Raw genomic sequence first — 10,000 nt, forward strand, 5'->3', positions numbered from 1 at the left:
AAACAAACCCTAAAAAATCCCCCCCCCCCCCCCCCGAGTGAGACAGGACTCTTCTTCTGAATGGTGCAAAGCTCAAATTTGCAATATTATTGCACACACCAGCATTTGTTGACAGAAAATATACGTCCCATCAGCAGAAATACCCAAGGCCACTCCCCTACATTTGTCAATGTTCCGCACTCCGGCCTCTCCGGCAGAAAACAAAGCTTAATGCAGAAAGATCTCAGGAAATCAGACCACCATTGCCGCCACCGCCTTTGTCCTCTACCTATTCTGGTTAAAAGCTTGCTGGTAATCTCGCTCTTCTTCCCGTGCCTGGAATGCTCAAATGGAGGCTGGATTACGCCTGCTACATGCTCAGAGTTTGGGATTTATTCAGAGGTAAATTGAGATCGAAGGCAAACGCGCTCAGGCCCGGTAATCCCTGCATCTTATCCGTGTGTGTGGTAAACATGCAAAATGGCGGCGAGCGAACCGAGGAATGATGCAACCGAGGCTGAGAGGAAATAATCTCTGGGAAAAAAAAAACATTTTTTTTATGTTGGTTATCTAATGGAACCGCACATGGAGCGGAATGTAGACAGCAAAGGTCAAAGCTCACAGCGGATGAGTTCCCTGGTCAGAAGGTTTGCCTGTCTCCCTCTCACTCGCCTTTCTGAAGTTCATCCTCCAGTTTGCGAGTCATCCTCGTGGCCTTGGGCTTTTGCTGATGCTCCAGCCTGTGGGATGAAAAATGGCGTGCACTGATTCCCGTTGAACTCATCCCAAAGATTCAAGTTGGCAACAATCCAACCGGCCGGGTAGCTCATCTGGCCTCCGGCCCACCGTCTGCTTGCTGCTGCTAACAGGTATCGACAGAGCTGATGGGGCGAATCATCATCTAAGGGTTTTTTTTTTTTTTTTTTTTAGTCTTGCATCGCTTGCTTTTACTCCCAAGGCGCTCAAATTCTTGGTCAGGCGGGCCCCAGATGTAGAGATTCTACTACCTGAAGGGATTTTCAAATGTCCAACACAAGACAAAATAACCTCCACCTAACACAATAAAGCCTCCAACCACCTTCGCCTGACAACACACTAAGAAGAAAGCAACACGGACTAACTGGCAGTGAAGGCAATTTGTCGCTGGAGCTCATTCCCCCCTTCTTTTCTCCTGCACCATCCACATTTCCCATAAGGAACGTGCTTTGGTGTAATTCATCACCGGGCCCTCTCGGCAAACCGCTCGTTCTGGCTGTGAAATATGAGGTGGGGTGGTATTTTCACACGCTAGCTGCGCTGAATGAGGGTCTATTTTGGCAGGCTCCCACCAGAGCTTTCTTTTTTTATGCTGCTGTTACAACATGCCGCTGATCAAGCTGCGAACAATAATAAACTCGCTTTGATTCCCGGCATATTACAGGATGGCGTTACAAGGTGCTGCTCTCGCGTGGCTCCTTTTGTACCTGTTCTCAATGGAATGAAGGGTATTGTAATACACATTTTTTAAACGTTTTCTCCTTGGGCCTGGATCAGAGCACATTTTTTGCATTCAAGATTAATAGGCCCAAAGACAGAGGTCGTCATGCATCCGTTTTGCGTTCTGGATGACAGTCTTGCTACTAGGACATAGTTGTCAAACAAAAGTTAAGGTTTCCCTTTGTGTGACCGTGATAATCTTATAATTGTATAAGCACCTCGTGATATTACATATACACAATTGGCAGTGTAATTTATTGTTTTTTTGGAGCGACGCGTTTAATTGGAAATCAGAAGTCACGGAAAACAGTGACAAGAAGAAGTTGCACCAAAAGTGTCCTGATAATGTTCACTGAATATTGAGAGGGGATTTGGTGAATAATATGCTTGAACTCTGTAAAAATTGAAGGAAAAGGAATTAGGGTTTGGGATCTTGAGTTGAATTTGATCCCTGTGACAGTATAAGGTTCGGGAATTTGGGGGAATTTAGTTGAATTTGTCACCTGTGACATTATGCATCTTGTAGGAAGGTCTGGTGTACGTTTTTCAGTGTTACATGAGCGTCAACCAACCATCCCGCCGACTTCTCATGAATTAAGAAAAAGCGAGCTCTCTGATTGGACTCACTGGTGTCAGCAGTCTTTACTTTGCTAATTATATTTACCCAATATTTACACACATATAACATTTAGGCGGTGCAGAGTGGTTGTAGTGGGGGTGGGCATATACAAGAGGACCGCTTAATTCACAGTAAACAACTAAAGCACTTCAGGCCTTTAAATCCTGACAGGGAGAGGGGGAAAGAGGGAGGGAAAGTCAGCTAGAAAGAGATGTGATGATTCGGAGGGGCCAAGAGAGTCTCTTCCCCAGTGGGAGATGACAAATACCATATGTCCTGAGCACAGCGCTTGTGTTAATCCTCGCCGGGTCCCGGCAGGCCTACATCCAACTCTGCGACCTCTGCAAGCCCCTCGGCTCTATCACCACTTTTCCTTCTTCGATTGCATCCATTGCAGGAAAACCATAGTTATGGTGATTGTTGGTAAAGTTTATAGTACTCCATTATTTTGACATACTGTAAAAAACAAGGCACATTCTCTGAGGGGCAAAATATGGATATTCATGGCGTGTATGTGTGACTTATTTCAAAGAAGTTTGAACCTTTGAGTGCTGTGATTATCAGTGTTGTTGGCGATTTTTAAAATTTTTTTTTTTTATCAGTGATTCATGAAAATGACAATACAGTATAGCAAAGCCTTAGGTGAATAGGCAACCTGAATATATTATTATTATACCACTCCAGCTTTGTGTGATGGCTAAAGGCGTGAATAGTGAGGTGAAAAATGGAAATTAATCCGTTGTGGGTGGCACCTGAGAGACATGCCCCAACCAACATTAAGAGGCTAATTTTCCAAATCTAGGAATCAGTCAAATTCCCAAGTTGCCGAGGGGAGTGGTTCAAAAGGTAAGGAGAGACAGTAGCGGGGGTGTGAAAGGGAATAGGCAAGGTAATTCCACCCTCCTTATTTAGCCCTATACATCATCCAGATGGTCTCTTCAGACACAAGTGAAGGTGGGACTCAAATTAGACCAGTATGTATTCATGATACTGAATGAGCATTTGCTCGTTCTGTGTGTGTGCGTGTGTGTGCATGTGTGTGTGTGTGTGTGTGTGTGTGTGTGTGTGTGTGTGTGTGTGTGTGTTTGTGTGCGCGTATTTCTGTTAACCGGCGTATAACCAATGGAAATACAGTGTTTGATAATAGTCAATCAGTTAATACATTTTACTTTGGAGTGTAAACAGCATTGACGGGAAATGAAGGAGGCATAGGCAGGGGGAAGCGTTTAATGCCCACTTTACCTACATTGGATTCAGGCTGGGGCGTCTGATCGCTGTCTGTTGAACAGAGGAGGACGGGGGTGGGGGGAGCAGTATGGGGGAGAGGTACAGGCAAAGGGGTGAGGAAAAGGAAAAGTCTTAATACTATTGTGTGCCTATAACCATCTGTCACAGCTCGCCTGGAGATGAGGCTGAGATTAGGAGGAATAAACGTTGGGGCTGCGGAGCATCGGTAAAGCCTGCAGGGCAACAGAAAAAAAAAAGAAAAAAAAACATGAAGAAGAGGAGGAAGATTGGGCCGCGTAGGAAGAGAAACGATCCGAAAAATAAAACGAGCAGGGGCTATTCTTATTCCGAGGCATTCATGGATTACAGATTGTAACCTGCATTGATAACCCGGGGGTAAATGACGGTAAATATTGGAGCATCTATGGTGATGATGATGACGATGATAGTGGCGATGATGATGGCTGTAATGAGGACAGTTGCTTGACTTCATCAAACTGAAATGAAGGACAGAATAAAGGGTGGAAGTAAGGAAAGGGTGATGAAAAGAAATATGGTCCTCTTTTGCCTCCCTAACGTCCTCCTTAGTCCTCTCCCTCCTCGAGAGCTTATGGAAAGGCATTTGGTGGCTCCTGAGGCATCCGCGGATCTCCCCTCCTTAAATTTACCGTGAAGGATCTTGGAGTCCCATTCAGACGGGATATTCTCCTTTATTGCTTTTAGAAGACCAAGCTCACAAAGTACAGTGTCATTGCTTCTGGAGAGCACAACACCGAGACTTTTTTTCTGCCGCCGGGATTTATTATGTACCATGTTGCACAGAAAGCAGCCAAGCCTCATTCTCAAAGGTTTCTTAAGTTGCTTTGCTCTGTTTTGTAGAAGTGAATAAATGTTGTCATCTCAAAATATTTGCTCCACTCGCTGGGACTGCATGAAAACAGAGCATGTAATCAATGTGCTTTTAGTGTATTTCACTTTTGAATTGAATTTTTTGTCAACCTCAACAGAAAATGTCTGCAGCATGAAAATTATGCATAAAAACATATGATCGGAATTATCCAAGCAGTTTATGCCACTAGAATGGCATCCTATGTGACTATTAGCAATGGTGCATGTTGGAGTTGGGTTTCTACATCCATTTGATAATTTATCATTTTCTTTCCAAGATGCTCAAAGATGCTTCAATAATGTGCCATTCATTTTAGCGTGTATATTGTCATCATGTACTTCCCAAAGTAAAAGAAAACGTGTTTTTACGACATCCTTTTCGAGTGTAAACATCCCCTAACTTCCCCATCGGTGCGAAGTGAGTGTTAGGCATTGTGTATTGTGTGAACTCAAGAATAGAATGAAAGTGGGTGCAGAACATAACGAAGCTTGTTTATGTTTGAATGGAGTAATCAGAAGCGGATGTTTCACACCTGCAGCATGTCACCTCTTCTGCCAGTTAGCATTAAAATAAAAGCTTGCTCGAAGTGATGACCTGCCAACACCTTGAGGATGACTCCAGAGTGATGAAGATATTTTGTGGCTCTGCATGAGTCAAGTGGCTAGAAGGGCACGCAAACAGTTTGGTCGGAATATCCCATAGGTTTACATTTGCGTTCAGCCGCCTGCTCTCAGAAGTTACATTTTGACGCTTTTCCAACCATGGCAAAGTGTGCACACGCAAGTGTGTATGTGTGTCCTTCCCTCTGCCCTTGTCATATTGGTCCCGATGCTGCGGGGCTGGATGCCGGGTGGACAGCTCGGGTCAAGGTCTCCCCTTCCCTTCTCTGACCGACGGGCTGTCACGTCAACGGGTGGAGCAGGCTCAGTCCGTAGGCTTTTCCTCGTGCACGAGCGAGGGCGTGCGTGCACGTCAACAATCGCACGCTGTCTGCGTGTTAAGCCTGCGCTCTCCGGCACACGAGCCCCCGCCCTCTTGTAGATTGACAGCGAGCTTTATTGCTGCTAATGCTTGCAGCTGTAGAGGCTGAGTGGCAGCATCCTAATGGGAAATGGACTCATTTCCGAACACAATGAGGGTGCGGCACACGCCCACATTTGGTCAACCATAATCTGCCATCGCTGTCTGTCCTCGGCAATCTGGTATTTCTTTTGAGTGATTCTGCTGTGGAAGCACTAATTTGATGGGACTAAACAGAGGCAAGAGAGAGCGCCTCCCTCAGCAGCCCCAGAAAGTGCAAATAAACTGCATTGCATTCATTTTTATGACTTTCTTGATGTTGGAGTCTTGTTCCGTTGCGTAACATTTCAATAATCAAAAGCGTTAAATGTTCATTAAATCGCATTACAATTTACTGATGACCGCTTTGACTTTTGGGCATATAACAATGAAAGCTCAGCATGAAGGCCTCGGTGGTGAATGAATCTATTTTGGACTTTTCTTCATGAAAGCCATTAGTGTTTCATGAGGCGCAGCATCCTTGTGCTAATTGGGTGTCTATATTTCTATATCTCGTTATTGGATTTATTTTATAGTGTGCTTAATAGTAAATAGTGTTTGAATTTTAAAACATACCTCTTGGGTGCAACATAAAGGGGAATTTTTAATCACATTGTCTGGAAATGAAAGGACCCAGCTTGCCTTCTTTTCTCTTTGGTATATGTAATTTTCCCAAATTTGTCCTAATGAGTTTGCAGGTTTACACACTGTAACACACTAAGACCCACACACCCCAAATACATACGTATAAAACGTTTTTTTTTTTTTTTTAATTGTAGATATCCTACCTTGCTTGTTACAGTAGGAGAATGTCAGGATGTGGGGGGGGGGGTCGTGGTGGGGCCATTAGATGTGAACTGATCATCACAAGAAGAGGAAGAGTAACATAGTTGATGATGGCTGGCCGTCAGTTGCCCCGGCAACCTCTGTATTTATGAAATATATTTTCTTCATCATCGAGTCCTGGGGTCCTGGTAGCGAGGCGCGCTAATGTAGCGAGCCTTCTCTACCTGCTGATGGGTGAGGGCCCGCCTTTAAGCCTGGCTTGACAATTAAGACCTGGGCGACTGTAGCCAGGGGTTAATACCGCTCATTAAAAGAACTAGGTCATTAGCAAAGAATCAAGGCTCTTAAGGCGGCAGGGGATGCAGGGTTTGAGATGTTCGGGAGGGAAGGGGGTGATGGAGAGGAGAAGGAGGGGTGGCAGTGGCAGCGTAGTAAACTGAATCTCTGTGAACACGCGGCCCCTTACATTAATTAACCTCCCTTTTTCCATGTTGGGGAGGTGCGGTTCGGGGGAAGGGGGTGTACTGTTTCAGGAAGAAATCTTCTATTATCGTATAAGCACATGGCCGTACATCAATTAATTGCAAAGCAGCGGGGAAAAGGGAAACGAGAGCTAGTTTACAGTCCTCCGTGTGGTCGCCTCTTGTTCCTGTTTGAGACCGACGTCCATTATTTTGCAGATGAAGAACAAAGGAGGTGGGGTGTAAAAAGCATATTAAAATTAAGGAGGGAATCATGGCAGAAATCAGCCCTGGAGTTACCACGAGGGAAAGAAGCAAATAAAATCCACGGAAATGAAAATAAATAAGCTGCGCTAATACCTCACCTTAAGGAGCCATGGCCAAACCCCTTGGTGGCTGTTTGCCGACTTTCTTATTAAGCTGTTACACATGCCGTTTGACCTTCAGCCAGGAGGATAAATGTTCTCCAAAACATAATGGACTCTTGGATTGTTAGGTGACTGTCCTCCCTGCTTTGTTATGATGACTCTTGTTGACATCAGGCCTGTCCGTTGTCTGCAGCATTTATGGACTGAGTCAGTGGAATATTTGAGTTTGAACCAGAAAATAATTGGGCGGCAGACCTGCTGTGAGCTTTGACTGTATTTACTGACATTCTAACCTGCCCTAAATTTGAAATGATAACAAATGACTTCATGACTTCATTTAAATTTCATTTGCCCACGTTTTAGGATGTGTGAGGAGAGAGGTGATTTTAGGTATTTTATGAACCGAGAGCCAAAAAGGATCAATTGAAGAAGGTTGGCCGATTTCACTTAAACTTCAACCTCATGTGACAGTGTTTTTAATGCTGTAATTTCTCAAGCATCATAATGAGGAGCGATTTGAATTTAAATGATGAGATACTGGAGATAGCCCTAATTCACCCATACATATTTAATCTGACATATTATCTTGCTCCTGCGATGGGCTGATGTGATATGACAGCCCGTCTGCCTCGACTCCGTCTTCTCCAACACTCACGCTTCAAGAGTGCATTGTCAAAGAATAAAGGTGGCGGATAATTCAGCACAATCGGAGACTCTTTGTGGACCAAGCGGGCTTTTTGTCCGCTTTCTTTGAGAACGGGGGCCTGCTGGTAATGCTGCGGCATGTTTGGATACTTTCAGCTTTCTGTTTTTGCTTGAGCGGCTTGATGTTTAGGGAGGTGGAGACCTTTTTCATGCCCCAGGGAGGGATCACATCTACCGTGTTTGCTCAGCTCAGATGTGCGACAGTTGAGGATGGCACCTGAGCGTGTTACATTCTCAGTGTTTGTCTGCACATAACATGGCCGATTACCCTCCGGCGTCTGTCTCATCCGCTACCTGGCACACAGCAGCGCGTAGCGTGCCGCCATGTTGCTTTTAATTGCTCTCCGGGCGTTAATATGCACTCATGTTTCGAGTGTTTCATTTTCATGCGCCTGGTGAAATGGTGACAAAGGCTGCAGCCAGCTGCCAGGTGGGAGCAGTCGAAACAAAACTTTCCGCAATAGTCTAGAATCAGCAGGCGAACATGCTGTGATGCTTGCGGGGAAGACTCACAAATGACCGGAAGTGGGTAGGATAAAAACAAATTTTACTCAAGTAAAAGTGCTTTTACTTTAGACAATATGACTCAAGTAAAAGTGAAAAGTCGTCCTCCAAATAAATACTTGAGTAAGAATAAAAAAGTACTGAGTAACTAGTGAGTAACTTCCGATTTGTTTTTTAATCAGTGCATGAATGTAACCCCCCCCCCGCCCCCAAAATCCTGAATCTGCAACTTCAGCTAATACAAAACAATAATATATCAAATCTTCATGAAATGAAAAACGATATACAAAATTAAAAACTTCATCCGTGCCTTTATATTGTCATTTTACGCCAGGAGTGGCCATGGCAATCTCTGAAAAAAAGATCAAAATCATTACTTTCCCACCATGACAAGCATACAATATGGATGAGAAGTCATTGTTTATCATACCACCCGCAGTCATGCTTTCATGAAAAATGCACACATATACCAATCATACCCATATTCATAATACCAGTAGGAACAAACCTATGTAAAAAAGGAATATTTGGAATTTTGAGAAATGAAGAGATTTTTGTGTCATGGTGATTTTTAGATATGATTTGCATGAGTGGGCATTCAATTGCAGTATGGGGAATTGTGACGGCCATCAGTGACAATTGCTACCTCTGATTGGCTGTTGGCTAGCAAATCACTGCATGGGATAGAAATAGATGATAAATGATATGATTAACAATGACTTCTCTGTTACCGAGGGGGTTTTGAGCGCACGAATGTGCATGCACTTATGGACGCCCCTCAGTCAGATGTTGCACGCTGCTCAAAATTTCTGGCCGTGCCCAAGCTGTGTGACGACATCGGTGTATGTCTCGAAACCATTTTTGACCTGCGTGCATCAGTCCGACTCAGTCAAAGGTAACAACGATCAACGCTTGTCTCGACAGCTTTGCGAATCTCCATCCATCTGCGAAACAAAGTGAATGTGGGAGTCTGGCAAGATAAGATTGTTGTAATAGTATTTACAATTATCTTCAAGTCAAAATGCTGTCAGTGAATTTTAGGTTATTATCAAATCAACTAGAAATGTATTTTTTGGTCAAAAGTTGTTCCTGAATAAGTTTAAGTTTATATGTTTGCGACCATAGCTGAGATCGCGCCATCACAAGCAGTAATTTATGCTGGCAACAATGCCTCCAAAGTTGGTTTAGCAGATGTCAGTTTTGGTGTTTCTTCTCGGCGCCCACGCATGGATCTTCTATCAGGAAGGCTTATCGGCATCAAGTGCTTAAAAGCTTTTCAGATGCCTGGTGATCAGAACAATTTTTGGCTTGATCTGCAGACTAAACAAACTGTAATGATGCAAGCTTGTGTAAAGATGCGCACGGCAAACAACAAATGCCCGCGCTTGATGTTTTTATTAATGTTCCCTCCTCCGGCTTCTCATCAGCCCTTCTCATATGGATCCAAACACAAGGGCAACTTTGTTTTTGCTCCTGCAGAGCTGCAAAGGAAAATTCCGGCACCGCAACGTATCATCTGCTGTTTCTGTCTCAGCCTTGCAAATTTCCCCGGGGATGGTTGAGCGGATTGTGCTACTGTGTGCTACATTCTGTGCGAGATGTAATCAGAAACGTTCAAACGTTGCCACAGTCACCGCGAGAATGCTGCGGGATAGGTGTACTCTTCAGGAGTGCTACAACAAACCGGCTCATGTCGTCGTTAAGTCAAAGCAGCCGGCGCATTAACTTTTAACTGTGCTCTCTATTTTGCAACAAGGTTGGATGTGGAACAAAGTTAGCAGACATCCTCTCAAGACCTGGCGCTCTCATTTCCATGCAGAAGCAGGAGCGCCGGGGCTCCCCTCAAGTCACAACTTCTGGCTGACACGATACCAAGGAGCCGCTCACTACAGCCAATCAAAAGACCTGAATTCTATTTGGTTTTTTT

The sequence above is a fragment of the Hippocampus comes genome, unplaced genomic scaffold, assembly GCF_001891065.2.
Source record: "Hippocampus comes isolate QL1 unplaced genomic scaffold, H_comes_QL1_v1.1 scaffold174, whole genome shotgun sequence".
Taxonomy (NCBI): domain Eukaryota; kingdom Metazoa; phylum Chordata; class Actinopteri; order Syngnathiformes; family Syngnathidae; genus Hippocampus; species Hippocampus comes.